Source organism: Pleurodeles waltl, chromosome 4_2 (genome assembly GCF_031143425.1).
Source record: "Pleurodeles waltl isolate 20211129_DDA chromosome 4_2, aPleWal1.hap1.20221129, whole genome shotgun sequence".
Lineage (NCBI taxonomy): Eukaryota > Metazoa > Chordata > Amphibia > Caudata > Salamandridae > Pleurodeles > Pleurodeles waltl.
Window position 1 is genome coordinate 648,828,248 of NC_090443.1, and position 11,090 is coordinate 648,839,337.

Consider the following 11,090-nt stretch of genomic DNA (forward strand, 5'->3'; position numbering starts at 1 on the left):
CAACTTGACCATTCATTACATATACATCACTGCTAAGGTTGGCCCTACGGAGCCCATAGAACAGGGTGCCATGTAAGTAAATGCCATGTAAGTAAAAGGCAGGACATGTACTAAGTCTGAGGCCTGCTGCTGTCATAGGCCAGCATTGGGAATTCCTTAATATACTATAAGCTGTAATTCTTGATCAGACATGAGTAGCTACATTGTGTTTCATATCATTGGATTGGTACTGACAAATCCTCTTTAATGTTAAAGACAGATTTAACATTACTATTTTGGAAATGTCACTTTTAGAAAGAGGGCATTTCTCTGCTCTTACTACTCTGCTTGCCTTGCAGCCTGTCTACAATACACATCTGGGCTAGGTGACAGCTACACTTTGTGCATTCACCCTAGACAGCCACAAACACAAGAAGGGTGGGTGTGACAAATGACCCACATGCACTCTATGGGCCTTCCTGAGCTGGAATGGAAGAGGCGAGCTAACACTTCTACTTTATTAGGGAAGTACCTGTCCCGACACAAAGAGATGATTACCCCATACTGATAGCCTGGAGCCAGGGCTGGGATGAAAGGGGGGCCTGTGCTCTTCAGGGAGCTGCTTTGAAGTCACGCCCACTTCAAAGGCACGCTTTGTTATACGTACTGGGGATATGACCCTAGCAAATGAGATCCCTACTGGAGCTGGGAAGAACTCTGCTCAAGTAAAGACTGCTGTGACTGTTCTAAGAAACTGTTTCTCAGTTTTGCTGAGCTGTCCCACTGCCGGTTAATCTCTGACCTGCTGAGGACAAGGACAGAACCCATCCTATTGAATCTAGAGTGACTCCAAGGGCTTGCTGGCTTGTCCCATGTTCTCCTTGAGCCCCAGGAACATCAAGGATTGTCTGCAACTCTCCTGGTGCGGCTGGACTCTGCCATCTGTGAGTTTTATCCTTGCATGATGTCCTCCCCACCAGTCCCGGTCCTCAGAAGTGAGTTCCACAGCGGATTTCTACAAAAATTGATGCATTGTCTAAGTGCATGCCATGTTTCTCCTTCAACGGTGATGCAAAGACTGTTCCACAGCAGCAGAATCACAGCATGGGCCACTTAATGACAATGCATCACATTCACTTCAATGTAGATTCAATGTATATTGATGTTGACGCAGGACCTGACTGTGAGGCTCGATGATAACATCTACCCGATTGCGCAGAACAGAACCGACGCGTTGTGATGGCTCCATCAAAGGTAATGTTTCAGCAGACTTTCTGTGGGTTCTGTAGTTAGCCTATCCTCCATAACAGTCAGCCTGATGTTTGGATTTGACGAGTTCCTCATGAGCTCAAATAACCTTTTGACCGATAGTGACTTCTAAGCAGTATTTTTGATTTTCTTTTTAAAAAATCATTCTCGACTTCTACTGATTGGATTTTTGTTGTTTTGATCTTGTTTTACTCAGATAAATATTCTCTATTTTACTAAACCTGTGTGGAGTCTTTTTGTGGTGTTTTCCTTGTGTTACTGTGTATGTATTGAACAAATACTTTACACATTGCCTCTCATGTTAAGCCTAACTGCTCTGTGCCAAGCTGCCAGAGGGTGAGCACAAGTTAATTTAGGGAGTGAAACTGACTTACACTGACTAGAATTGTGGTCCCTACTTTGACAGGGTGCATACCTCTGCCAACTAGAGATCCACTTTTTAACACAGGCCATACCTTATTTTTCTCTGTTTAATACTGCACAAGGTGCTAAAATATCTTTCTAGTGATGGTTGTGTCCATAGAAAAATTTGCTATGATGCTGATCAAGTGTCCTTTGTTTTGATAAGGACCATATTGTTGGGAAAAAATAGGATGCTGCACCCTTGGGCATGGTGAAGCAGATAGGCCATGATTGGTAATGAGGCCCCTGGAGTCTGTTCTTCTCATACTCTTAGCCTATGGGCTCTTTGAAATTCCAGCTGTTAGTCAAATGTTATTTTCAGCAGGCCAATTATCCAAGTACATCGGAATGCTTTAAGATCTGACCCCTCTTTCCCTGGGGATCCATATATGGGAAGGGTGTTACTAAGTCTGCAAACGTGCTAGAAATGCCTTTGTTTCATTCCCCAGTACAACATTCATTCTATTTGATGTTCTTTTCTATGATCCTTTTATCTGTATTATCCAGATGTGTTTTAAAAGAAGGCATGTCTGAGTGCATATTCTTCAATTCTTTGTTAGTGTCCACCATTGCCTGTTCCTGTATTGCTATACATGTTTTAATGTTTTTAATTCAGTGAGGATAGAATCTAGGGTGGAAAACGCCATGTCTGGATTGGGGTTGTGGAGTTTAATTTGCTGATGACAAACAAGCATTTCAAAAATTAAATTTGCCTGACGTGTGATTCCTTCAGCTCTTCACGGTAGGCCTCTATATTATTGCTTAGATGAAATGATGTTTTTCTCAGAGCTAAAAGTGTACATATCTTTCAATTTGTAGTTCTAATATTGAGTAATGGGCATTCCAGGGCTGTGTGAACATAGTGTGTTAATTTAATACAGTGATTGCTCGTCATTAGCAGATGGAGCTGTTGTTTCTAGTTTGAGTTTTCAGCCATGCACAGCATCACAAGGGAAAAAAAGATGGCTATGCCCTTCAAGATTGATGGCATCACCAAATGTTACATTCGCAATTCAAAATGACCTCTATCACCAGAAACTGACCAGGGAAAGGTCCCCAATTAGATGCTAGGCAATGGTAAGTATTTTCCTGTATCCTTTGTGTGTGTCCTGAAGCAGCAATCTCCATTGGGTCTGTTTCCCAACTCCTCACTGTTTCAGCCTTCTGTGTTGTTGTGAGGCTCTTAGATCCTTAGGATGCCAAGAATGGACAGATGGCTCAACCAATCAAAATATTAGAGATCAATATTAGAGATCAAGGTAGCACTGGCACCCTTCCAATCCTGGACGAAAATGTTCCTCATTCCTACCCACTGATTTTATTCTTGCCTCTCTAATGTTAGGCTGTACTGCATCCTGGGAACTGGTCTAAATGCATTCCTTTATAAGGTTCAGAACACTAGTTAGCACAGAGGAATTACTAGCATTCAATTGTTTTGACTTTGAAGCTCATTTTCATTTAAAGAACTTGAGTCTGACTTCACAGAGCTGGTTCAACACTCTACCATTCCTATTGGAACCAAGATCCTCCCCCATGCTTCCTCTTTACCTTCTAATCATACATTTCCCATACAGAAATGTATTTTTATTATTTTGTCAGTGCTTGGAACTTTAACTATAATTCACCAAAATTCTTAAAGGTTATTAGGAGACAGTATGGGATGTTAAAATATCGAGGTATCCTTGTGAACAAACTGATGTTGATTGTAAAGCTTGGAAGAGAACCAGCAAGAATGTCAAGCAAAAACAGGAGGCAGGGTTCATCTTCATCTGTGGTCAGGAGGCTGTCATCTACAATATACAAAATGTGTCTCCTTGATGCAACATGATCTGAAGCCTTAATGGTAGTTGTGCAGAACATGTTTTACAATGATGTGGTCTTAGAGTCAAGCGTAGACATCTTTTTCAGTTTTCCTTTTGAGGAAGTGTACATATGAGATGAGCCAGTAGTTGGTGAGGTCATCAGGATCTAATGTAGGTTTTATATTGTGGCTTTGTTTTCCCAAAACAAGAAGAATCTGACAGTTGTAATTCAGGATGTAAAACACTGATCTCATTTGATCAATCAAGGCCTGAAGTTCCCTTTACCAAGTTAAAGACAAGTATCAACAGCATTCTTTGGAAATACTACATTGGTTCAGTGCAAAGCTCTCAGACTGAAAACTCATGGTGATGTACCTAAAATACATGGTTGATTTATGTGTATCGCAACAATACAATCCATACATACTTGAAGCAATCTCAGCTGATTTCCCAAAGTATTTAGAACATCCAATCAAATGCCCAATAGACATATAGATGGAGGATGGGCAATTTTAAAAATGCAAAGCTTTTGTTTGGAAAAAAAGATTCCATGTTAGTAACCTTGTGTTAGACCTGTCAGCCTCAGGTAGGAGTCAAACTTTTTTTCCTTTTTTCCCTCCATTTTTGCTAAAATTAGTTTTTTGTTGGCCCAAGAACACTGTTTACTGCACCAGTTTTAGAGTGCTTGTGCTCATTCCTTCCCTAAACATTTTAAAGCTGACTTACACCTAATTGTCATACTTAGTTCACTAATACTTCCCTTGAAGAGTTGTATACCATATACCACCGCCTGTAAATTAAATTCTACTAGCGGGTTTGCAGCACTTATTGTGCCACTCCTTAAAATAGTTCCTTAAAACATATTGCAGTCCTGCCATTGCAGCATGAATACAGTTTTAAACTGCCAATTCAACTTGACAATATAACCCCCTTTGCAGGCCTTGAAACAACCTTTTATTGCATATCAGCTACACCCAGGGTGGTAAGAAGGTAACTCATAGGGCAGGGTGCATTGTAATTAAAAGGTTGGACTTGTACCTTAAGTTCATGTCCTTGTAGTGATAAACTCCTAAATTCGTTTTTCACTACCTTGGGGCCTATCTGTCCTGTAGGATAAAATTGGTTTACCTTATTAGATTAAAAAAATGTAACTTTTGACTGGGAACAGGTGAGCATTTCATGTTTGGTATATATTAAGTTGTAATGAAAAATCCTCTTCAATAGTAATTGCGAATATTGAAAATGCCACTTTTAGAAACTTGTCATTTCCCTGCCCTTCATGTCTGGTGCCTGCAGCCTGTCCTAGGTCACATGACTGTTGGTAGTTAGCAGTTGAACTTTGTTCCCAAGGAGTAACAAAATATGGGGATTTGGTGTGCCTCAATGGACCATCTCCTGGCCATCATCTTGCAGGATGGGAGGGTGAAGCGGGATAAAGACCCATCTGAAACAGATGAGGCTGTACTCTGCCTTCACACAAAGGACTTGTTACCACTCTAAAGTTCACTTTCTGGACCTGCAAAAGGACTCTCATAGGACTAGCTGCTACTGCGACCTGCGGTGTACTCCGCAAGACCGTTTTGCTGTGCCTCAAAGAACTGTTTTGCTACCTGGAGCCTTCCTTGATCCCTAAGGGGCTCTTTTTTGGTACACAGTCATTTGAATGGACTTTTTACTAATTCCCTGCCCAGGATTGTTTCATGGTCAAATTTTTTCATCTACATTTCATTTGCATATATTTCCATTTTGACTGGTAAATTTGTTAAGTGGTCTTTAGTATTTAGAAAGTGCTCACTCTTATGCTAGTTTTTGATGTACATGATATTTGGACACAGGAATTTGAGGGGATAATTTGAAGCCTACTTGTTGGCTACACTTTCCATCCGATGAAAAACCTCTTACGCCTAAAATGCACAGGACTGTAAAGCCATCTGTTGATGGAAATTAAGGAATGAGGTGGTTACATACTTGGAAGTTGGTCACACTGTGGAAATGAAACAATAATAACATAAATGATTCATGAAAACTGGAACGTTTTGGTTATTAACATAGATGGAATGAACCTACAATAATACTGATTAGTTTTGATTAAGAGTGGAGACTCCTCACAGTACCTGAAGTGGTCCTTAAGGGTATGCCTGTAGTTTTCTATACATGAAATGGTGTTTGACTTGCATCACTCATGAGTAGAGGGCTGTACCCACAAGCACACTAATCAGTGGAATTTTGATTAACTATTTAGAGAATGGAGTTCAGTGATGGGCGTGCAGGTTTTCTGCTAATAGTATTTAGAATGCGTTCATATTCCTGCATGTATTTAATTTATATTGCACATTAGTGAGGTTGATATTTAAAAAAGGTACTCTGCAAGATTCTACTTGACAGATTTGAGCATTTACTTTAATAAACATTGTACTATCTTCTAGTGTGCATATAATGGTGTTTGTAATATAATATTAACTTGGCCCCTATATTCTTATTTACAATTAAACAATTAGGTATATCCTTGGTTGTATGCTGCTTCTATGTCTGTAACAATGAATTGACATCCCTTTTCATCTTGGAGCATATTCTATCCAGATGCATTATCTGGAAGTATACCTAGATACATTGTAAATAATTTTCATACACTTGACACATATGAAGTTTACAACTTCCAAACATCAGATGTGTCTGGGCAGACGTGTCCCCTGCCCAAACAAAAACCTTTATTTCTTTTCACTTAAACATTTCATGATTGGCAGTGCTAACATTTCAAAGTCATAATTACTTACTATACTACTGCATGTTTAGTCATAGTTTTTACTGCCTTCCTGTAGCCAAATAGTTATAGTTATTCTAGATCATACCCTCCCTTAAACAGCAATTAGAGATTTCATTTACTTTAAATAGTCAATATGTCCTACAAAGTCATGATATTATCATGTTCCATTTCTCAAAGTTTGCTGTTTAACCTCTCTCTAGACTCTTCATTGTTTTGCTAAACAATCTAAATCTACAATTCGAAATGTCATCACATTAGGCACATTTTTAGCAGAAGGTTTTCAGACTTTGGGCCTTATTTAGATCATGAAGGATAGTTCGGCTGTGTGTCAGGGGCAAAGGCCATGATGATATTTGAAACATTTGTGGTCAATTTGAAGAAATATATTGACCCCTTCCCCTCGGAAGACAGGCCTTTTTTTGGCAATTTGGGGCAGTTCGCGCTTAGGCGCTCATAACTTTTGGTCCACATAACCTACCCACGACAAATTTGCATCCTGTTTTTCCAACGTCGTAGGAATTCTAGAGGTACCCAGACTTTGTGGTTTTCCCTGAAGGAGACCAAGAAATTAGCCATAATTGTTTTAATGGAAAAAAGGTCTGTGGCTTGTGGTTTTTCTCCCTGAAAATGGCATCAACAAAGGGTTTGCTGTGCTAAAATCACCATCTTCCCAGCTTTCAGGGACAGGCAGCCTTGAATCAGAAAACCACATTTCTCAACACAATTTTGGCATTTTACTGGGACATACTCATTTTTACAATTTTTTGTGCTTTCAGCCTCCTTCCAGTTAGTGACAGAAATGGGTATGAAACCAATGGTGGATCCCAGAAAGCTAAACATTTCTGAAAAGTAGAAAAAATTCTCAAGGGGAGAATTGTGTAGATCTTACAAGGGTTTCCTACAGGAAATAACAGCTGAAATTAAAAAAATATTGAAATTGAGGTGAAAAAAAACTGTCCTTTTTTCTCCACGTTTTACTCTGTAACTTTTTCCTGGGATGTCAGATCTTTTAAAGCAATAGACTGTTACGTCTGTTGGACGCTTCTGGTTGTGGAGATATATAGGACTTGTAGGTTCATCAAGAACCCTAGGTACCCAGAGCCAATAAATGAGCTACACCTTGTAATAGGTTTTCATTCTATCCCGGGTATACAGCAATTTATTTGCTGAAATATAAGGAGTGAAAAATAGGTATCAAGAAAACGTTTGTATTTCCAAAATGGGCACAAGATAAGGTGTTGAAAAGCAGTGGTTATTTGCACATATCTGAATTCTGGGGTCACCATACTAGCATGTGAATTACAGGGCATTTCTCAACTAGACGTCTTTTTTACACACTGTCTTACATTTGGAAGGAAAAAATGTAGAGAAAGACAAAGGGCAATAACACTTGTTTTGCTATTCTGTGTTCCCCCAAGTCTTCTGATAAAAATGGTACCTCACTTGGCCTAATGCTTGCGACAGGAAATGTAACAGGGACACATCACATTTTTACATTGAAATCTGAATATTTTTTGCAAAGTACCTAGCTGTAGATGTTTGCCTCTAGCTCAGCTGTCACCTAGGGAAACCTACCAAACCTGTGCATTTTTTAAAACTAGACACGTAGGGGAATCCAGCATGAGGTGACTTTTGCATCTCTCACCAGGTTATGTTACCCAGAAACCTTTGCAAACCTCACAATTTAGCCAAAAAACACTTTTTCCTTACATTTCGGTGACAGAAAGTTTTGGAATCTGAGAGGAACCACAAATTTCCTTCCACCCAGCGTTCCCCCAAGTCTCCTGATAAAAATTGTACCTCGCTTGTGTGGGTAGGCCTAGCGCCTGCGACAGGAAATGCCCCAAAACACAATGTGGACACATCACATTTTCCCAAAGAAAACAGATCAGTTTTTTGCAAAGTGCCTAGCTGTGGATTTTGGCCTCTAACTCAGCCGGCACCTAGTGAAACCTACCAAATCTGCGCATTTTTTAAAACTAAACACCTAGGGGAATCCAAGATGGCGTGACTTGTGGGGCTTTCACCAGGTTCTGTTACCCAGAATCCTTTGCAAACCTCAAAATTTGGCCAGAAAAAAACTTTTTCCTCACATTTTGGTAACAGAAAGTTCTAGAATCTGAGAGGAGCCACAAATTTCCTTTCCACCCAATGCTCCCAAAGTCTCCTGATAAAAATGGTACCTCACTTATGTGGTAGACCTATTGCCTGCGAAAGGAAATGCCCCAAAACTCTATCTGGACACATGTAAATTATCAAAAACAATACCTGTTTTTTCCGGGGGCACCTGCGTTTTTGGTCCTGGGCTCAGCAGCCATCTAGGGAAACCTACCAAACCCAGACATTTCTGAAAACTAGACACACGAGGGAGTCCAGGGAGGTGTGACTTGCGTGGATCCCACAATGTTTTCTTACCTAGAATCCTCATCAAACCTCAAATTTAGCTAGAAAATCAAATTTTCCCCACATTTCTATATGGGATCAGCGCACTGGGACACATGTCCTACCACCCAACATTGCCCTCAGTCTCCTGGTAAAAATGAAACCTCACTTGTGTAGGGGGGACAAATGCCTATGACAGGAAAGAGCCAAAAACATGTCAAAATTGAGGGGGAAGCAAAGCGGGTCAAAAAGGGCAGTTTGAAAAAAACTTGTAGGCTGAAAAGTGCAGCAGAGTGTTTATCAGTATAGTTGAGACAATGCTGGGTGGTAGGAATTTTGTGGATTCCCGCAGATTCTGGAAGGTTCCATCACAAAAATGTGAGAAAAATGTTTGATTTCCAGCAAAGTTGGAGTTTTGCAGGGCATTGTGGGTAAGAAAATGGTGTGAGATGCATGTGAAGCACACCACACTGGAATCACCCAGATGTTTAGTTTTCAGATGTGTCTAGGTCTTTTGGATTTTTATACATGGCAATGTCCCAAAGTCCGAAAAGTGCAGCCTTCACCATTCCAAGTGGGACAATTTTTAGAGTTAGCCAAGCTCTCATGGCCCAAATGTAAAACCGAAACCCAAAATAATCAAATGACCTCTTGCTTTCTGTGGGATAAGATCTTTTAGTGTGGGGAGAGAGCTGAAAGACTGTTACCCCCTTCAGTTGGGGTGGGGGAATAACCAGGCCCATACTGGTTGGTAACCACCACCCCACTATTTTTAATTCTCTACTTTAATCTAGTAGGCTTTCCGTGCCCCTGGGGAGGGGATCGGGGGTAATTGTCCCATCTGCCCACTAGTGGGCAGAACAACTTTGGCCTCATTTATTTGCGGTGGGGGTATGGCCATACCTCCACCCTCTTATTTTGGAAAAAAAATCTTCCCTGGTCTCTGGTGGGCTTTCTGCCCCCCTTGGGGACAGGTGGGCCTTCCAAAAATAGGCCAATGGCCAACAGTAATGTACCCCCTTGGGGAGCAAACCTTGTCAAGGGGCTGCCCCCCAAACAAAACACACATGTACACACCATTCCCTGGACCCTAAGTGTTTTCTGTCCCCCCCAAGGGCAGATTGGCCTAATAGAAATAGGCCGATCTGCCCCCAAGAAGGGCAGAAATAGCTTAAAATAAATTTTCCCCCCAGGGGAATGACCCTTGACTAAGGGATCGCTCCCCTTGTGTGAAACAGACACAAAAAAATAAAAATCCCTGGTGTCCAGTGATTTCTGCCCCCCTTAGGGGCAAATTGGCCTAACAAAAGTAGGCGCCGATCTGCCCCCAGTGGGGGCAGAAATGGCCTAAATACAATTTGCCCCCCAAGGGGAGCGACCTTGGCCTAAGGTGTTGCTCTTCATGTATAAAAAACAAAAGTAAACATAAAAATATATATATCCCTGGTGTCTAGGGGTTTCTGTCCCCCTGGGCGCAGATTGGGTGCAAGGGGGGCAGAAATGGCCTAAAAGTAATTTTGCCCCCTAGGGAGTGACCCTTGCCTAAGGGGTCGCTCCCCACACATAAAAAATAAAAAAAATAGCCCTGGTGTCTAGGGGGTTTCTGCCGCCCCCGAGGGAGATCGGCCTAATTATATTAAGGGGCCAGTCCCCTAATGTCAATAACAAAAAAACTAAAAAAATCCTGGTGTCTAGTGGTTTTTGCCCCCTTTGGGGGCAGACTTGCCTAATAAAAATAGGACGATCTGCCCCCCCCCCCCGGGGGGGCAGAAATGGGCTAAAAATAATTTGGACCCCTGGGGAGTGGCCGATTCCCCTTCCATCCCGCACCAGGGGAGGGGGTTGCCAGGCTCCTGGGAGGAGCACTAGCGATTCCCACGTGGGCCCCGGTCTGGATTTAATGGTTACTTCCTGCCCAGGATGTTACCAATACGTACAGGGTACCCGAGGGGTTAATAGAGGTTAAGACAAACATTCATGTGACTCTTAAGCTCAAATAGAAAAGCCAGTCAGCAGATGGAAAGAAAGGAGAGAACCATTTGAAAGGAAAAAGGACAGGTGACCATCAGAAGATTTTGGTAAAGATCCATTTTATACCCATTTCAGGAATATAGAAAACATTTTTTGGAACAGCATGCACCTTGAGTATATAATAATGTAGAAAGAAACTTTACATTAGTTGGAAATGAAGGTAGTGTATTTTAGGTAGTTTGATAGGTGTTACAGCAAGGCAAACAATTTGTCCACTGCTAAGTTACCATTAGATCACTGTTTCAGCATGGAGAGCTGGTGAGCTCAGAAATTGGACAATAATGTCTGGATGCATGCATTGAAAGAAAAATGTTTAAATGTCAAGTGAATGTCTACTGATATCCTTCTTCAAGCATGGACCATAGTATTAATTATAAAGAACGATGGGATCCATTCAGGACATCCCTAGTTTGAACTGGGATAGCTAGAGGGTCAGCACAACTTCCCCAGCCCGTCAAAGT